Source organism: Pelodiscus sinensis, chromosome 6 (genome assembly GCF_052426305.1).
Source record: "Pelodiscus sinensis isolate ZL-2025 chromosome 6, ASM5242630v1, whole genome shotgun sequence".
Taxonomy (NCBI): domain Eukaryota; kingdom Metazoa; phylum Chordata; order Testudines; family Trionychidae; genus Pelodiscus; species Pelodiscus sinensis.
This window is the reverse complement of record NC_143057.1, coordinates 93598999-93617591: the sequence shown is the minus strand read 5'-3', so window position 1 is coordinate 93617591 and position 18593 is coordinate 93598999.

Sequence of the window (18593 nt, the reverse complement as noted above, 5' to 3'; positions counted from 1 at the left end):
CTGCAAGGCTCCGGCACCAGCACTTGGAAGCAACAGGTGACCTAAAGCCCTGACTGAAGTGATTCCGGGTGGCCTTTTATGCAAGAAAGCGTCCAATCAGTCTGGACACGCTCTTTCGAAAAAGCACATCACTTTTTCAATGTGCTTTTGTGTGAGGATTCTCTCTTTCTAAAGAAGTTTTTTTCTAAGATCTCTTCTAAAAAAAAAGCTTCTATTGAAAGAATCCTGCAGTCTAGATGTAGCCTCAGAGATGAAATTAGAGCACAGGTTAGAATTAGTAATGGAGGTATCAGCTGTTTGTCACCTTTTAACCAAAAAACGGCATTTGCAGTTCTTATATTCATCGTTATTTATTCTGCTAAATGGACTGGATTAATCTAATTTTAAATGGTCCTACATAACATCATTTTACACCAAACCTATATCCCTACTACACATCTTAGGGTGTGTCTAGACTACATGGCTCCGTTGACAGAGACATATAAAGTAGTTTACCCAATGTAGTCAATGAAGCAGGGATTTAAATAATCCCTGCTTCATTAAAATAAAAATGGCCGCTGTGCTGTGCCGACAATCAGCTGATCCGGCACAGCGTGGCAGTCTAGACGTGGATCGGTTGACAAGGGAAGCCTTTGTTGACCGCTCCAGTATGCCTCGTGAAACTGATTGTCGGCACAGCGCGGTGGCCATTTTTATTTTAATGAAGCGGGGATTATTTAAATCCCCACTTCATTGACTATGTCGGGTAAACTACTTTACATGGCTCTGTCAATGGAGCCATGTAGTCTAGACACACCCTTAGAGAACTTAAGGAAAGGGAACAAAAATTGGAGAGCTTTACTTCTAAGAATTTAGCAGCCAGGTCAAGTCAAGACGATCCAGACGGATTCGGGGGATAACTCCAGTAGTTCCATAGACTGTATCTGATGCTGTCTGCTTGCTGCTATTTGCTTGCTTGTCTGTGAGTTCTCAGGTCTCTGCTTCCTCATCTCCTACTCTCTCTACTGCCCATTGGCACACTGACCTTTACACTGTCCTGTCAGAACTTGCTAGACACATCTGCTAATATCTTTGTCAGATCTTTCTGGGATGCATTCCAACAGCCAACGTTCCTTGGATGCATGCCAACACATTCCAAGCTGCCAATTCTATCTTTAGCTTGGAACTGTTTACCTCACAGTGATGTGATCTTCTGGGCCCCTGCCAATTTGGTTTTCCTACCAATTCTTTATTTAGCACTATATGACCTGCATCTCCCTTCCAATGATGGAGTGACTCTTGATTCTGCCAGTCTAGTTCTAGGTCTGGGCATTGTATGGGGGCATCGTATGGGGGTCATCAAATCTTGTTTGATGACTTCCTCTTTACACTGGGCACAGGTCAAGTATCCATGCTGAATATTTTAGGTCTAACAGTTGGACTCTGATACCATTGACCATGAGCTTTAGTTGAATTGAGTGAGAATCCCAAAATGCATAAGTGGAATTGGGTGATTCTGTTCCTTCTTGTCCCTCCACAAGATGTGGTGAGTAACTGCTCATCCACTCAAAAGGTCTGCCTGACTGGGCTCTACAGAGTTCTTGGTGTGAATATGCTATTTCTGGGAAAAGTAGTGAGCAATTTGGGTTGCAGGGCTACCAGGATGCATACCTTTAGCTCTTGATTTTTGTCAGACTGAGTTAGTGTAAGATCTTTGCTTTGCTTTCCCAACTCCTGACCAAGATAAGGACTTACATGAGAATAAGCAAGCTGCAGTTCAGCCTTCCAATCATAGGGTATGTCTACACTAAAGAGTTAATTCGAAATAGCTAATTTGAAATAAGTGCTGTATAGACACTTATTTCGAATTAGGGGGCCTCCAGCCCTTCCTAGTTCCCCCTCGTGGCCACTCTGGGCCAAACCAGGAAAATTTGTCTGCTCCTCCCCTTAACCCCAGAGCCATTAAAGGGGCAGACTCAGGCCACAGTGCTTGTGCCAGTTGCCAGCCTGCCAGCACACAGCCAGCACACTGTGCACCTGGCACACTGGGCCAGGACGGGGAGCTGCAAGGAGGAGATGGGCTTCCCCAGGGAAAACGGGGGGAGGTGGTGTAAGTGCCCTCCTCGGGAGGGGTTGGTCCATCCCAGCCACACTACAGACTGCCCGCGGTGGCCAGGATTGCAGCGGGGGTTGCTCCTGAGAGTGGGGTACGGGGCAGTGGCGGGGAACGAACATTCCCAGTCACCCGGGTGCCCCAGTGATCCTCAGTTTTGTGTGTCCCTCTGCAGGTGGTCAAGGCCATCAATAGAGTGCTGCTCCGCAGGTCACCAACCTGGACGCGGTCATCCAAGGCTTTGGTGCCTTCGGCTTCCCCCGCTGCGGGGGAACAATCGACAGGACGCATATCCCCATCCGTGCCCCGGACCACCAGGCCTCCCTCTACATTAACCGCAAAGGGTACTTCTCTGTGATCCTGCAGGCCGTGTCTGACCACCGAAGCCAGTTCACGGACATCAGTGTGGGCTGGTCTGGCAAGGCACACGACGCGTGAGCATACCGCACCCCTGCCCCTCCTGCCCCACCTGTCGCGAGAATCACAGGTCTGATGATGCATACCCAATGGGGGAAGGACAGAACCAGGTGAACAGTTTTAGCAAATAAAGGATATTTATTTATGACAGCGATGAATTTATAGTATTTATTCTAAGATTTTTAATAGACCGTGTTAATAATGAATTTACAGCATTTATTATATTTATTCTACGATTTCTAGTTAAACGTGTCAGAGATATAAGGATGGGAATAGCAAGGGGAATAGTCTCTATTCTAACAATATCCAGCTACACTAATTAAATAACAGTGATAACTACAAACTCTATGTACTACCCAAAACAACTACAACACTAAGCTTATACAATAAGAAAAAATCAAATCATACATACCAACTTACACAGCACACGGAACATTTCACAGATATCGGTTCGGTTGTGAAGGCCTTGGTTACGCCCGAGAGTCGGGGGAGGTGGCTGGTTAGTTGATCAGGCTGGCAGCGCTTTGAAGTATACGGGAAGGCACACGCACGGTGATACGTGTGTTGCGAAGACCTCCTAGAGCGAACTGTGCGATGGATATTTATCCCCAAATCTGCACATCGCTTTCCCGTGCTTGCATATTACCATATATGGCCCAATGGTCACCTAGTGAGGGGTCTGTGTCCCAGGGGTTGGGCCGAAACTGCAGGTTTCATGCGACCGGTAAGCCCCGCAGTTTTCACGTCAAGGTGACGGATGGGAGAGTCTGAGGCTATTTTCCCCTTTTCACACCTTCCCTTTTTCTAAAGGCAATGGTATGCAGGAAGGGTGTGGCCGGTTTCTCCCAAGGAGCACTGCAGCCCACTATAGCAAGAGCGGCCTGGCCAAACTTTTTTACTGGGGGGACAGTTTCTTTTCTCTAACACCACCCTCCATACTCACTCCCCCCTGACATTCCCACACCCTCAGTGCTGCGAGACGGGAGAGCCAGCAAGACCCCCAACCCTGAGCTTCTCCTCCCCCTTCCTCCCCTTGCTTCCCTCTTCCAGCTCTCTCCCACCCTCATTCCCCCCTCATCCCAGTTACGGTCAATAAAGAGAGTTTGTTTTTGGCAACACACATGTTTTTATTGTAGATCAGGAAGGGGGATTAGGGAAGGGAAAGTAAAAGGATGTGAGGGTGGAATAAGGCACAAGGATGCCAGAGAGACTTCAGTCCTCTTCCGGGTGGGAGCTCTCCCGCAGGGCCTCCCGGATATGGACAGCCCCCCCCCCCCCCCCCCCCCCCCCCCGATGGGCCTCCCAGCTGGAAGCCATGGGGGGCTGCATGTAGAGGCCAGCCAAGTGGTCGGCCTCTGCCATCCAGGCTGGCAGGAAAGCCTCTCCCTTCCTCTTGCACAAATTATCCAGCACACAACATGCTGCCACCACATGTGGAATATTCTGCTCGGAGAGGTTCAGGAGGGTGAGGGGACATCTAAAACAGGCTTTCAACTGGCAGAACACCCCCTCCACCATGATGCGGGCCCTGCCGAGCTTGGCTTTAAAGGAGGGGTGGAGGTGTCCCATGTAGGGCTTCATGAGCAAGAGTTGTAGTAGGTAGGCCACATCCCTCACAGAGGCACATCCATGTCTCCAACCGTGATGTGGCGGTTGGGGAAGAAAGTCCTGGTGAGCAGCCTCTGGCACACAGAGGAGTTGCGGTACACCCGCACATAGTGTGCCTTGCCAGCCCAGCCCACATTGCTGTCCATGAACTGGCCCTGGTGGTTAGACACAGCCTGCAGGATGACCTAGAAGTATCCCTTTTGGTTGATGTAGAGAGAGGCCTGGTGGTCCGGGGCATGGATGGGGATGTATGTCCCCCCACAGTTGGGGAAGCCCAGGGCACCAAACCCCTCGATAACCACGTCCAAATTGGTGAGGTGGATGATTCTGCGGAGCAGCACTCTATTGATGGCCTTGACCACCTGCAGAGGAACACACAAAACCACCCTGGGGTGCCAGGGTGCCTGAGAGTGCTCCTTCCCCGCCACTGACCCATGCTCCCACTCCCAGGAGCAACCCCCCCTGCAATCCTGGCCACTATCAGGTTGGTTTGACACGATTTATTCTTGAGAAATCCATGCTGACTGTTACCTATCACCTTATTATCTTCCAGATGTTTACAAATGGATTCTTTAATGATTTGCTCCGTTACCTTTCCTGATACAAAAATTAAGCTGATTTATCTGTAGTTTCCTGGGTTGCCCTTATTTTTCTTTTGTATAGATGGATACTATATTCACTCTTTTCCATTATTGTTCAGAGATGATGGCTCAGCTGCCTCCTCAATCAGCTCACTGAGTATTCCAGGATGCATTTCATCAGGCCCTGATGACTTAAAGACATCTAACTTTTTAAAGTAATTTTAATGAGTTTTTTTCCTATTTTAACTTCTGAACCTACCTCATTTTCTTCAGCATTCACTATGTGAGGCTTCCAATCACCATCAACCTTCTTGGTGAAAACCAAAACAAAGAAGTCATTAAGCACCTCTGCCATTTCCACATTTTCTGTTATTATTTTTTCCCTCTTTATTGAATAATGGGACTGCCCTGTCCTTGGTCTTCCTCTTGCTTCTAAAGTATTTGTAGAATGTTTTCTTGTTACCCTTTATGTCTAACACTTCATACACTGAAATTAATGTATATTGTAAAGCAGGGGTGGGGAACCTAAAGCATGGGAGCTTGCCTGATTCTAGTCCCCAAGGCTCAGCACTGGGGAGCCTGTGCTAGTGCTCCAGTCCTCTTGCTTCTCACTTGTGTGTAGCCCCTGACTGATTTTTCTGCAGGTCAGTGGCCCCCGACCCAAAAAAGGTTCCCCATCCCTGTTGTAAAGTATCACACTCCCAAAACAAACTGAACTGCCTATTCTTTCTGTACTGCATTTCTTCTTTAGTTTTCAATAGTAACCTGTAATGTTGGGCAATAGCCCCAGAATGATGGAAACATTCCAAGTTCCATTGTAGTGGTTAGCTGAAGCAATATCTCTGTAGTTCATTTTACAGGAAAACAATGCTTCTTAGCATATTTTCCTGATGCAGCCATATTCATGAAAAGACTAAACTAGCCTGAGTGTATCTAGGAATACCGTTGGAGAAGTTTCATTTCATAAGCATTTCATTGTAGTACGACTGGCTCAGTGGTACTACTTTGCAGCTGTAATTTGTGAAGTAAATGGCAAGGCTAAATGTGCTGAAAATTCAACATGTTCCCTGAGCAACAAAGGGACTGAAAGCAAATGTTACAGTAGCACTGACAACACCACTAGTGTTTGTTTAAGCATTTGCTTCATAAACAATGAAAAGCATTACAAAAAGAAATTTCAGAAACAGGATCCTCTACTTTTTTATTCCTGCTCCAATTAGTTTTTTCACTGCTGTGGCTGTTTACTTTCCCTTTAATTAAAAGCTCATCTGAGGTTATTTATGAAGCTTGATAGACTTTTTTTCTTTCTCCTGTGAACCTTCTTTCCTAGTATCCTTTGTCCTAGTATCCTTTGTGAAATACATTTTGGTTTTTATTTGCATTATTGTAACATCTAGAAACTACAGACAAGACTGGGGCTTCATTAAAAATAAGAATGACCATACTCGGTGAAACCAAAGGTCCATGTAGCCCACTATCCTGTCTTCCGACAGTCATAGAATCATGCCAAGGAATCCCACCTCTGTCACCCATTCCCAGCTTCTGAAAAACAGAGGCTAAGGACACCATTCCTACCCATCCTGGCTAATAATCATTGATGGACCAATCCTCCATGATTTTATCTAGTTCTTTTTTGAACCCTGTTAAAGTCTTGGTCTTCATATCATCCTGCAAGGAGTTCCACAGGTTGACTGTGCATTGAATGAAGAAATACTTCCTTTTGTTTATTTTAAACCTATTACCTATTAATTTCATTTGGTGACCTTTGGTTCTTATATTATGAGAACGAGTAAATATCTTTCCCCTATTCACTTTCTGTACACCAGTACAGACCTCTATCATATCCCCCCTTACTCCCCACTTTTCTAAACTGAAAAGTCCCAGGCTTTTTAATCTCTCTTCATATGGCAGCCATCCCAAACCCCTAATTATTTTTGTTGCCCTTTTCTGAACTTTTTCCAATGCTAAGATGTCTCTTTTGAGATGAGGTAACCACATCTCTACACAGTATTCAAGCTGTAGGTATACTATGGATTTATACAAAGGCACTAAAGTATTCTCTGTCTTATTCTCTATCCTTTTTTAATAATTCCTAACATTCTGTTAGCTTTTTTACTGGTGCTGCACATTTATTGGATGTTTTCAGACAATTATCCACAATAATTCCAAGATTTTTCTCTTGATTGGTAATAACTAATTTAGTGCCCATCATTTTGTACATATAGATGGGATTATGTTTTTCTATATGCATTACTTGGCATTTATCAACATTAAAATTCATTTTGCTAGTCTCTTAGTTTTGGGAGCTCATTTTGAAGCTCTTCACAGACTACTTTGGTCTTAACTATCTTGAGTAGTTTAGTATCATCTGCAAATTTTTTCACCTCACTGTTAACCCCTTTGTCCAGATCATTTGTAAATATGTTGAATAGAATCAGTCCCAGTATGGACCCCTGTGGGAGGCCACCATTCTGAAAATTGGCCATTTATTCCTGCTCTTTGTTTCTTATCTTTTAACCAGTTATCAATCCATGATATTCCCATCTTATCCCATCACAACTTATTTTATTTAAGAGCCTTTTGTGAGAGACCTTGTCAAAGGCTTTCTGGAAATCTAAGTACACTATATCCACTGGATTCCCCTTGTCCACGTGCTTGTTGATGCCCTCAAATAATTCTAGTGTTAGATGTTATACATTGTGCTAGGTATTATCCATTCAAATAGTATGACTGCTCCTACCTTGAAAAGCTTATGACTTAAGTTGCCCAGAATGGGAGAAATTACCTATTACCTTCATTTTGCAGAAGGAAAACTAAGGCATAGAGATTAAGGACCTGAGTCTGATCTCATGTCCCATTGACTATATGAGCTAAGTGACTGACACAAGGTCTCAGAGGAAGTCTGTAGCAGAGCTGACAAGAGACTCTAGATTTCCTGAAGACCAGCCCAGAGCTTTAACCACAAGATGTTTTTCCCCACAGTGTAAATATTTTCCTGGTCTCTCATTTTTCTCACAGCTTCTTAAGATGTTCTGTTTAGGGATCTTTTATAAATATGAAATGTTTACTTGAATCAGTTTTCATTTCCCATTATTTTGACAGTGATCAAATCTTTGCTATAGCTTTTAACAGCATTTATAACAGGGAGAGAGGGTCACAGGGCTGAGCTCGGTTCAATATAATGAAGCAATAGTAGCAAGAGACTGTAACTTAGAGCAACTAACCAGTGCAAAATACCTAACAATCAAAGAGCATCCTTCTAAATGTAAGGTGTTCCAATGACTTCTATTAAAGATAGTCTAACATACAATACACCTAATTCTCCTCTTAGAATTCTGTAAATCTGGAGTAACTTCACTGGAGTCAATATATTTCAGTTGTAGAAAAACAAGGTGAGTTGAGAAGAGAATCGAGCCCACTATCTTCTCTTGGATTTGGTCATATTTCTATTTGCTATCAATTAATTTTCTTTCTCCTCTCTCTCTCTCTCTCTTTCTTTGAATGTGGGCCAAATTCTGCTCTTCTCTCTTGTGAGTTAAACCTGCTAAAATCAGTGATGTTGTCCTGATATGTCCTAGTGTAAGATTTTGACCATTATGTGAAATGACAGAGAGAAGACTCAATAGTTACAAAGCAATTGTAATGTTAATCCCTACGATGTCAACACACCTTAAAAAGTACAATTTTTTCCCATGGGAGCCATTCAATTTCACAATGAAGGAAAATATAGTTGTAACTTACACAGTCCATTCGTGGTGACTAAATACTTGCCTTTTTACATCACTGGTTATAACTAGAACAAAATGGAGCTGCAAACCTCAACAGGAGGGGGGGAAGATATACACAATTCCAGTTAGAAATCCTGAAAAATGTTCCTGCTTGTTACTGTGAAATATAGATTTTAATACCCTACAGTCTTTAAAGCCACAATGCCCAATCAAAGGATCTAAAATACAGAAGAAAGAAGAGCTTAAGTTTTAAAGCACAAGACAATGAGATGAAGACTATAATATAAAAACCTTGAGGTCCATGGTTTGAAGGGTGCAAGTCTCAAGGCTAAAAAGCTGCATTGTCAACTCTAAGCAGTGCCAAAGCCTACAAGCTTTGGGCCAGCAGATGGTCAGTCTTGTAGAAAGATTACTTTTTCCAGGATGGAGGAGTATAGCATATATAAATTCTTGTTCTTAGCTGACACTGTGTTCACAGTTCGGGGCAGAGCTGGACAAGATGTGATCGGGAGGGCTGGATCCAGCTCACTTAACTCTTTGATCCAATCTGTGAACTACATCTTGCCACTTTCTCTTTATATCCCACTGCCCATGCCACTGAATTTCCAGGTAGCAGCTCAGGCAGCAGGATCCTATTTAAATGTCTCATGGCTCACAGTCACAGCAGTACCCTGGCAAGTGCTGGCGCTGCGAGCCCTTTAAATAGCTGCAGCAACCCTGGGCAGCTGCCAGGCAATGTGGTAGCAGCGGAACAGGGAGACGCAAGCTCTTTGCTATTTTTTTAATTCAAAGCCTCTGGCCCCAGACAACTCTGAGGGGAGGCTAGTGCCCAGATCTGCCCCTTCCACTTCAGGCCCCAACCTTTCCCGGGATGGAGCTGGCCTGTGACTAAGTATCAAAATTCATTAGGTATTAGGTGCCCCCCTGCAAAAATTATTGCCCACCCCTTATCTAGACCATCCCTGATAGACATCTATCTAACCTGCTCTTAAATATCTCCAGTGATGAAGATTCCACAACCTCCCTAGGCAATTTATTCCAGTGTTTAACCATCCTGAGAGAAAGTTTTTCCTAATATCCAACCTAAACCTGCCTTGCTGAAATTTAAGCCCGTTGCTTCTTGTCCTATCATCAAAGGTCAGGGAGAATAATTTTTCTCACTCCTCCTTGTAACACCTTTTTAGGTACTTGAAAACTGCTATCATGTCCCCTCTCAGTCTTCTCTTTTCTAAACTAAACAAGCCCAATACTTTCAGTCTTCCCTCATAGGTCATGTTTTCTAGACCTTTAATCATTTTTGTTGCTCTTCTCTGGACCTTCTCCAATTTCTCTACATCGTTCTTGAAATGTGGTGCCCAAAACTGGACACAATACTTCAACTGAGGCCTAATCAGTGCAGAGTAGAGAAAAAGAATGACTTTTCGTGTCTTGCTCACAACACTCCTGTTAATGTAGCCCAGAATCATGTTTCCTTTTTTTGTAACAGTCTCACACTGTTGACTCATATTTAGCTTGTGCTCCACTATAACCCCTAGATCCCTTTCTGTAGTACTCCTTTTTAGATAGTCACTTCCCATTCTGTATGTGTGAAACTGATTGTTCTTTTCTAAGTGGAGTAGTTTGCGTTTATCCTTATTAAGCTTCATCCTATTTTCCTCAGACCAGATCTGTAGTTTGTCCAAATCATTTTGAATTATGACCCTATCTTCCAAAGCACTTATAACCCCTCCCACTTTGGTATCATCTGCTAATATCTAAATAATTGATGAAGCTAAAGAACAGAACTGACCCCAAAACTGACCCCTGCAGAACCCCACTTGTTATGCCTTACCAGCATGACAGTGAACCCTTAACAACTACAGTTTGAGAATGATTATCCATCCAGCAGGGCCGGCCCAAGCCATTTGGGCGGCCCAGGCCCCGAGAGCACGGCGCCACCCCTGGGAGTGCGACGCATGTGGAGACCCCACCCTCAGCACCCAGCGCATGCGTGGCCCCGCACCAAGCCCCCGGGCGCATGTCTGGTCCCGCCCTCCGGCATGCGACACATGTGTGGCCCCACCCCCAGGCGCCCAGTGCATGCGTGGTGCCGCCCTGGGCGCGCGGAGCATGCACAGTGCCGCCCCGGCCCATCCCAGCAGCCCTGCGTGGCACCCCCTACAATGGGGCGCCCCGGGTGGTAGCCCGGTCAGCCCATAGCTTGGGCCGGCTCTGCCATCCAGTAAACAAACTTGTTTGTCTCAACAATCGGCTGAACAAGAAATAGGATTGAGTAGACTTGTAGGCTCTAAAGTTCTACATTGTTTTGCTTTTAGTGCAGGTATGTAACAAAAAAATCTACATTTGTAAGTTTCACTTTCACAGTAAAAAGATTTCATTAAAGTACATATGAGGTGAACTGAAAAATACTATTTCTCTTGTTTTTATAGCACAGATATTTGCAATAAAATAAAGTGAGCACTACACTCTTTGTGCTCTGTGCTGTAATTGAAATCCATATATTTAAAAACGTAGAAAACATCCAAAATATTTAAATAAATGGTATTTTATTATTTCTCAGCAGTGTGATTCATCATTCAATTAATCACAGTTAATTTTTAATTGCCTGACAACCCAAGTTTATACTATAGAAGTAAAGGTGCTGCAATATATTTTGTAAAGTATTGATGACTTAATATAAGACTTCTCTATAGCTCTGCTTTTAAATCTTTGGTGCAAAGTGGGAATACATTTTATGTGTGAATCAGAGTGGGTGGATTAATAAATGCAGATTAATGAATTAGGAAATACAGATGAGTACAATCTGACTATATTTCTTTTGTACTTTGACTTAGAAAGGATCTCCAAGATCCTCATGTTTTTTTCCTCCTCTTTATTTTTCTCTCCAAACCCCACAACCCAAAAAAGCCTGCTGTGGCACCCACTATCTCTCCCATTGAAAAGGACCAGACACAAGCCACTCCTGAGATCATCAATATAGTTCAAGGCATCTTAGCTTATGTCTGGACTGGAGATGGAAGACATACTTTCTAGCTCAAGTAGACATACCTACACTAGCTGATTTAAACTAGTGTGCTAAAAATCATAGTATAGCTACCACAGCATGAGCAGCAAGATGAGCCAGTGCCGGAGTCCAATCCCACTCAGGACCCCCGAGTACATACTTGGGCATCTAGCCCTGTCCAGCAGCTGCTCTTCTGTTTGTAGCTCAGTCAGCACTAGCATGATACGTCTGCTCAAGATGGAAATTACACTTTTCAGCTCTATTGTAGCCATGCTCCTAGGAGGAGCTGTATAAAAGTGGCTAGAAGCACTTCTGTTCTTAAGGGGCTCAGCATATTTGTGGGGAGCATGATGTATGCTGCTTGGCACATGCCATTTCAGGAAATTTGAGATCCATATTCTGATCCTCAATTATGCTAGCCAACAACTTTGTGTTTCACCCTACCCAGGGTTTGTACTGAACCCATAGAAAGCTACAAGCCATATGAGCTCTCTTCTGGTGTCACCTTCAAAACTGCAGAATTTAAGGATCCATTTGTACCTGCAGGGAACCCATAAAGTTCAGTTTTTCAAAGCTTTTGGGCACACATATGTGTACTGTATGTGCAATTGCATGCTTCCATTTACCTAAGATGCCATGAGTGCACATGGGGAAAAAAAGCATGTATAAATGGCCAGTTCTGGTCAATGCATGGCTCTCTGTTTGTTTGTTTGTTTGTTTGTTTGTTTGTTAAACTCTGTATTTTTAATGGCCCCAAATTTCTATGCTTTATGCTTGCAAAGAGAACCTCCTAAACATGAGCCAATGTAGAGCTGTGTTCCTGAGCCTACATACAGATTGAAGCAGTTGCTCTTGAGAGCTGTGAATACCTACCTCTGACAGCGTAAATACTACTAGTATTATTTGTTTTAAGGCTGATCACTTTTCAGTAGAACCATTCAGCTATTGCAGGACAGTGGGCAGAGTATGTATGATTGTGAGTTCCTTTGGGGCAGGGACAAAGACACTGAGGACACTAAACCTACATCACTAGTGTGACGTAGTGGGGGTGCTGTCTGCTCTGTAACCTGGGGTTCCCCTGTGCTATGATGTGTGATTCCCACTGACTCACTCACATGTGTATCCCCCCAGCCTGAGCAGTTAGCAAAGCTCTTCCCAGGGGGAGAGACAAAGGAAGGGAGGTGGAGATAAACACCTTGCTTGGGGGCAGGGTCTGGGAGCTAGGCAGTTTCTGGCTGGGAAACATAAAGGAACAGACTAAGCTGAATGCTGAGGGTTGAGGGGGCAATGGACCCCCTAACCCAAGGGGTCTGAGGCATCCTGGCCCTGACTCCTGTAGCCACATAACGTCTGTGCTGTGCTGTATCCTGGAGAAGCAATAAACCCTCCCTATTCTACTGGCTGGCGGAGTCTGTTCTTGCTGCTATGGGGGTGCAGGATTGGGAGGGTCCATGACATGCCATCACAACTAGGTCATTGTGCTATACCCATTACCTCCATGGTGTAGACTCAGCCAACAATAAGCAAAGGGTTTTTTCCAATGATGCTGAAACACCACTTCGCTGCACAAAGGTAGATACATTGATGCATTCCTCCTTTAATATAGCTACATCTGTGCTGAGGATGGGGGGGAGGGGTTTGACATAAGTATGTTGATCAGGACTATGGATTTTTCATGCCCCTGACTGTGTCAATCTAAGCCTGTGTCTTCCTGTTTATGCAGAGAGAACTGGGATAATGTGGATATTATCAGGCTACTACTACTAAAGCAAATAAGTGGTGACGGGGAAGTGCGAGGCCCGGAGGCGCTGTCATAGGGTACATCTACACTGTGCAGCTATTTTAGGATACCAGAGGTATCCCAAAATAGCTACTTCGCATCCAAGGAACGTGTCCGTTATGTCAAAATATTTTTTACATAACGGACACGCTATTTTGCCATCCTTGTAAACCTTGTTGCATGAGGGTTAAGGGATAGCTCCAAATAGCACTTTATTTCAAAATTTGGCACCAGATATATGCACCAAATTTCAAAATAGCCTATTTCGAAATAAAATTGAAATAAGTTACACCATTTGTGTAGCGCAAATTGCGTATCTTATTTCGAGTTTAGAGTGCAGAGTAGATGCACCCTTACTTTAGAAAGAGATTTATGTCTGATATTACTTCATTAAATGAATATTCTATGTCTTGTTATTGTTGTTTCACACTGTACTGCTTTATACTTTCCCCTATAATTAAGCAATTTGAGTGAAATATTGAACTGATTAATGTGGCATTTTCCACCAAACTGTTTCAGGAAATGTTGCACCTTACCAGTGGGATACTTTTGAATAGTGTAATCTCCTTAGTATAATTAAAACTAAGTTCTGAAGTTAGTACCTTTTTTCCCTAGAGGCACTCATCAAAATGTCAAGTGTTCCTTCTAGTGGAACTGCCATCCTATAGTACAAACAAATATATTATTCACTGTTCCTTGCAAGCAGGAGACCTTTGCCTCCATTCTTTGTCACTTCAATTTTAACATGAGTAAATAGTGCATAAAATAATAAACAGTCTTTATGCGTAGAAGGATACACTATTTAAAAAAAACTGCTTGAAGAAAGATGAAGTATCATAGGTAAGAACTGTAAGAAGTCCTTGTTCTCCTTTGCTAATTTTTCCCTTTTAAGTGTTACTCTAAAAAAACCAAAGTTTAAATGCTTATTTACTGATAGAACAAATGATATGAAACAAAACATTTGCTTCTCTCAGGATGTTTTCTTCCATTAGAGAAAAATAAAGGTTACAGTGCCATCATCTGGACAGATGGAGAAACATGGCTAGCAGATTTTATTGCTTTGTTTTGTAGGGACCCTGGAGAAATAAAGTAGACTTCCAGGAAAAAATCCTGCTTAACAGGGAACTAAAGATGTAATTGTAACCATTCTACCAGGTAACACCAGCAGCTGCCAAGGTCAGGTTCAATATCTAGGGTTTCCTTCCGATCCACCCAACACAGAAGCAACTTGAGCCCTCACCCTGTAGCCTGGGAAATGTACACACCACCTTGGGCACTTCTGAGAGGCAATGTGCTTTCTCACTCACAAGTGTAAAGTCTGAGTGCAGAAAAGAAAATGTTTATTAAAAGAAAGGAAGTAACTTGGCATAAATCTGGGAAAACATGACAAATAGGGTTAATAAACATAAGACAGGAGTAAAAAAAAGTCCCACCCCTATTAAATTGGGCAGTGTCCTTTTCCCCTCAGGTTCTTAAGTCCAGCAACCTAAATGTCTCCTTCACATGTCCAGCCCTTCTCTGCACCCCACTCACAGTTGCTGCCCTTGGACAATGCAGACCCAGAGTTGAGATATGTATCTGCAGAGTTCACCTCCCATCCTAAGAAGAGAGAAAGATTTAAAAAATCTTAATTGCTCACAGTCTGCCCTGCTGGCTGCTCATCATACCTCCACTGTTGCCCTCCTGGCTACTTGTTGTGCCTCTTCAGCATTGCTCACTGGTTGTTAGTCACCATCTGCTGCCATCCACTTCTTGGCTGCAACCTCTGCACATCCGTCGTAAGCAGGCATAGGCAAGAGAGCCTCCGCTGGCCAGATCTGGCCCACCAAGCAGGTTGATCTGGACTGCAGGCACCCTGCTGCTCCCCCACCCCCAGGCCAATCAGGGCATGAAGTCTCCTCCCCCACCAGAGGCATGCAGCGCTTAGAGCAGTGGTCACCAATCAGTAGATTGGGATCTACTGGTAGATCTTGGAGCCTTTGACAGGTGATCCTGACAGGTTTGGCTGGGAGGCTGCCAAGTACCAGCACTTCATCTGCCCCTCTCAGCACTGCTGTGCTGTGCTTGCCCTTTGCCTTGGAGCGGCCTCTCACCCCTGGGAGCCTCTTGCTTGCTGTGCAGGTTACAGGAAGAAGTGGAGGGGGCTCTGATGTCAGGCTGCCCCTCCACTCACCCTGTACCCATCTCCGCAGAGCGGGTGGGGAGCACAGATGGAGAGAGTTTGCTGGCTGCTTTTGGGAGTGGTGCAGGGCCAGAGTAGGGGTGAGCTGCCTTAGTCCCATGCACCACCACCCAGAAACCATCTATGGTAAGTGGTGCCCACCTGGAGGCTGCATTCCAAACCCCAGCACCAGTCCTGAACCCTTCCTGTACCCCTAACTCCTGCCTGAGTCCCCCTGCACCCAAACTCCCTCCCAGAGCCTGCACCCTGCACCCTGTCCTGTACCTCAACTCCCTGCCCCAGGCTCAGCTCAGAGCCCCTTCCCACATTCCAAATCCTTTATCCCAAGATCAGAGTCTCTCCCCTCTTCCAGTTATCTGTCCTGGGAGAATTCCTTCAAATCCTGCTTACATGATTAAAAGTTGGAAACCTATCAAGAACACTATCAAGAAACATAAAATAGCGTGGACATTAAGAGATAGAGTTCAACTTAAAAATTATTATGTTTGCTGAAAAATCTTCAGTCTGTCCCTGCCTTTCTAGACCCATATTTACAAAATTTCAGTGTTGGTTAGACACATTATTGAAAGGAAGGAAGTTGTCTTCCTTTGCAACATCATGTTATTGTCTACTTCTGAACATAGACATTAGGCCTGATGGGCTGATCAGTATGCTTAATTCCATGAATATTATACCTTTTAGCTATGAAAGTATTTCAGTACAATTTCACATTCTATTATCAGGAAATGTGGGGGATCAAGGCTCACAACCAAGTTGACTTGTATTCTGATTCAGGTTTCAGAGATATAATTTGGGAAGAAGCAAGACATTTATATTCTCTGTAAATGTATAATTTTAATTTCAATTATAAGCCAAATAATTATCATAATTAATTATTAATGATGGATCATGAGAGCCATTAATGGTGCACTGTATAGGCATATTAAGAACTATCCTATGTAGATTGCAAAGCCCACATGTGAACTTGATTTTTGTTTTTTTCAAAAAAACCTGAAGCTGTCAGGACTAACCTTGACTTCCTTTTTTTTTTTTGGTGAAGTGCCTAGCCCTTGTCTTTGCAGAGACAGATTTGTTGGTTTGACATTTTTCAAATGTATGCATTTTTCAGACTACCTAGAACCACGATAGGAAATAAACAGCCCACAGGCCAGATGTGGAGCTGTCAGATGCCTGCGCATCCAGGTACAACTGCCTGCAGTTCCCATTGGCTGTGATTCACGGGTCCTAGCCAATGGGAGCTGTAAGAAGCAGTGGCCTGACCCATGCAGCTCCCATGAGCCAGGAATAGTGGAGATGCTACTGGCTGTACCTGTGGATGTGAAGGTAAATAAAGCATTTGGCAGCCTCCCAGGGGCTAACCCTGGTGAGCTGTGTCTGGCTCACAGGCCGTTTATTGCCCACCCTCATCTAGAATGTTATACGCCAGGGCTACTCAACTTTGGAAACCCCAGGGGCCACAATGATACTCAAAGCACATAATGAGGGCTGCAACTTAAGTGTGGTTGCATATACATGGAAATATATATGCAAATAGCTTATTTCACACTGACAGGCATGAATACAAAGATTAAGGCAAGACTACACAACATGCAGGCCCCACTTAAGTCAGTTCTGCTGATATTAATAATATGCAATATTTACCCGATTTCCACCCATATGACAGCATTTTTAATGAGCAATGACCGTCCAGGAATTAACTACTAAAACACATATCAACAGAAGACCATTATATTGACTACTTTTTTGTTTTGGCTCCTACCTGTGGGCCACATGTTCAGCCCCGTGTAAACCCAAACCGCACTGCGGGCTGTAAACATAGATTCAAGTGATAAAAGAGATGAACCCCAAAACTGAGTAGTAAATGCTGACTCCTTAGCTGCCCAGAGCCTTCATGGAGTATAGCAAAAGCATTACACTGAATGTGTCATTGAATTATTTGTGCCATCAAGCTACCCGTTAAGCTTAGTTTGGTCCCTCTGGATTTCCTCATACTTTCCTCTCTAGTCTTGACTAACGTCAATAAATTTTGTGTCATACAAAAATTTGGCCTGCAATGTTTAAACATTGTTTTATATGTTTAAACTAGAATTGCTTAACCTCTATAGAGTAGACATTCTCTCCTTGAAACCCTCCTCGTCCAGGGACATGAAAAGATGCATGATCCTCAGCACTCATTCTCAGTGTAATAGGGCTTTTTGTTTGTTCCAACGGGAGGCTAGAAAACCAAACTATTTTTTCCACAATACCTTAAATAACAAGAGCTAAATACAGTGGTGACATAGTCCTAGACCACCAGTGACTTAAAATGCAGTAACATAGCGTACACTTACTCCCCACACACTACCATTGGCTCGCTCTTGTTTATAAATAAACTACTGTAAGCTTGAAAGTGACTTTACCACATTTAATCTGTTTTGATTACAAGTATCATCTTGCATGAGGAACAGACCTGAAGCACTTATTGAAACAAATCTTTTGCTTTACTTTCTAAAAGATGATTAGTGCTTGCATTTAACTGGTATCAGTCAATATTTCTAAGAGCATTGTAATTCGTTGATTAAGTATATATCATTTGCAAAAGAATGACCAAAGGGACTAATATAATGGGCTCCTAGAAAAAAATTAAAAGAAAAAAGAAAAATGTGCTCGATATTTCAAAAGACTCACTAGCCTTTAGGATTTGATTTAATCAGCAGTTAATACACTTGGACATACATTTTCCAAACTATATTTTTTCTATGCATAAAAAATTGTCTTGTTGCCACAATGGAAGTCACTATTCCACTACGGGAAGAAATGTGGATATAGTAGCAGACTTTGTTAACCACTGGAAGTAAGATAACAAGCTCAAGCATCAAGGGCTGTGTCCAGACTCCATGCCTCCGTCGACGGAGGCATGTAGATTAGCCAGATCGGAAGAGGGAAATGAAGCCGCGATTAAAATAATCGCGGCTTCATTTAAATTTAAATAGCTGCCCCGATCTGCCGATCAGCTGTTTGTCGGCAGATCGGGAGAGTCTGGACGCGATGCCCCGACAAAGAAGCCTTTCTTCATCGACACAGGTAAGCCTGGTTTCACGAGGCTTACCTGTGTCGATGAAGAAAGGCTTCTTTGTCGGGGCATCGCGTCCAGACTCTCCCGATCTGCCGACAAACAGCTGATCGGCAGATCGGGGCAGCCATTTAAATTGAAATGAAGCC